The following is a 2,410-nucleotide window of genomic DNA, read 5'->3' as shown; positions in this document are numbered from 1 at the left end:
TACACCACCGTGCCGCCCCCTATAAAAGATATTTTGTGCCAAATAAGTCTATGTAAAACAAATTTTAAATAAAAACTATGTTTTGTTAAAGGGCGGCACGGTGGTGTAGTGGTTAGCGCTGTCGCCTCACAGCAAGAAGGTCCGGGTTCGAGCCCTGTGGCCGGCGAGGGCCTTTCTGTGCGGAGTTTGCATGTTCTCCCCGTGTCCACGTGGGTTTCGTCCGGGTGCTCCGGTTTCCCCCACAGTCCAAAGACATGCAGGTTAGGTTAACTGGTGACTCTAAATTGACCGTAGGTGTGTGAATGGTTGTCTATGTGTTAGCCCTGTGATGACCTGGTGACTTGTCCAGGGTGTACCCCGCCTTTCGCCCATAGTCAGCTGGGATAGGCTCCAGCTTGCCTGCGACACTGTAGAACAGGATAAAGCGGCTAGAGATAATGAGATGTTTTGTTAACTTAATACCACATACTGATTATTTTTTATGAATAATCATCTGGATGTCAGTGTCGATAACTGTGGACAAAGGTGTGGACCAATGTCACATGATCTGATACGCTAAGTAACCGGTAATCAACTTTAAAAAAAAAAAAATTCTTTTTTTTTTTTTGCCAGTGGAAGTTTGAATAACTATTTATGCACAATTTATGTATTGAAAGTCTTTTCTACTTTTGCAATGGCCAAAATATCGTTAATGTGTCGATAACTGTAACCGACGCTCTACTACTAATAATAATAACAATAATGGTGAAAATGCAGTCTACTTCTATTTTTCAAATGTCGGTCAAAGAAAAATGGGGGTTGTTGGGGTTCAACCCAGTCAGAGACCCCGATTCCTTCATGGGCCCCTCTCGGATCCGAGGATGAATGAAACAGGTCGATAGAAACAGACAGGGGAATACCAGAGAGTTCACATGCCAGTTTATTCGCACAGTCACTTCGTCGAAATGAAAACATTCTTGGAAACATCTTATAGTATCTCTGTGTTTATGTTTTGTCTTCGTGTGTGTGTGTGTGTGTGTGTGTGTGTGTGTGTAATGGGTGTGCGTCTATGTAGAAGTGTGTAATGATCTTGAATCAATCATAATATAATAACATATTTCTGATGATAGTAAGGTACAGATAGATATCAGAGTTTCGGCTTATGGTCAATATTATGGTTAATATTCATTACATAGAGCATGGAATGTCTAAACACAGAATGTCTAGTCTACGGAGTCTATTCAGAGAAGGTCAAAGACATTAGTTTGCACGGAAAGGATCTAATAATTTAACATAATTTCTTAACACATGAATGTGTGTTAAGTCAGTAAATTACATCTTGATTTCATCAATATAAGCAAAATAACATAATATGTCTTTAATAATGCTAAAACAAAGAATGTTATAAGAAAATAAACATAAAAAATAAGAACAATTTAAACATAAGAACAATGAGAATATGTCTGAAAGAGAGAGAACAATTAAACAACTAACAGGATTAAACTCATAACTAAATTAGGTTAATGCTTTTAAACTAAAAACCCTTAGAATCATAAGATCTTAACTATAATTATAATGTCATTATGAAACTAATCTAAAACTATAAAACTAACATTAATCACGGAATGCATTCATTAATTACGGGATCCAAATCACTACCATAGTATATTTCAAGCTTTTAAGAAGCTATAAACCTAAATTTCAACTAAACATGAATTAACATAAACATGAACCTTAATTCTACCATTTCAGAGTGTGTGTGGGTCGATCTGACACCAAAACAGACCTTGGTGAATCTTTCAGACACCTCTCTGAATGAATACACATTCTTATCAAAAAATAAACAAAATGTTCCCAAACAATGTCCAGCCGAGACAGAAGGTCATTTTTAACTGAACCTTAAGTTAATCCTTAATTTTGTCACCATTTTAATAAATTACTGCCTTCTTGGTCAAGAATAATACTTATATAAACCTAACAGGGGTCATTTTATTTACTTCCGGTTTCACTTGCTTATTCTGCCTCTTTTTCTTCTTCTTTTTCCTTAATTTGCGTTTGTCGCTAATGTATTTTTGCCCAAAAAAGAAGTGATGACTAGATTGACTAGACCGTGGGTTGCTGTAGATTGTACACTACATAGTGCAAAAGGACGCCGCCATTTTGCAGTCGCGTCCGGAAGCACTTTTTTTTTTAAACCCCAGACACCATGTTGACAGAAAGTGATTAAATTCGGAGCTGAACATTTCGTAACTGAGGCAGAGTTCATCATGTGGCTGAGTCCTTGTGAAATCCAGTCTGTACTCAACAGTCAGTGTTCCAGTGTGAAGCTCTGAGGGAACTCGACTGGAGTGAGTGAGTGAGTGAGTGAGGGAGCGGGTTGGGTTTGGGACACGCCCCGTGGGTGGTGACGGTGCTCAGCTGACCCGCAGCA

The sequence above is a fragment of the Neoarius graeffei genome, chromosome 13, assembly GCF_027579695.1.
Source record: "Neoarius graeffei isolate fNeoGra1 chromosome 13, fNeoGra1.pri, whole genome shotgun sequence".
NCBI lineage: Eukaryota > Metazoa > Chordata > Actinopteri > Siluriformes > Ariidae > Neoarius > Neoarius graeffei.
The sequence above is the reverse complement of the archived record's forward strand: the minus strand, read 5'-3'. Positions refer to the sequence as shown.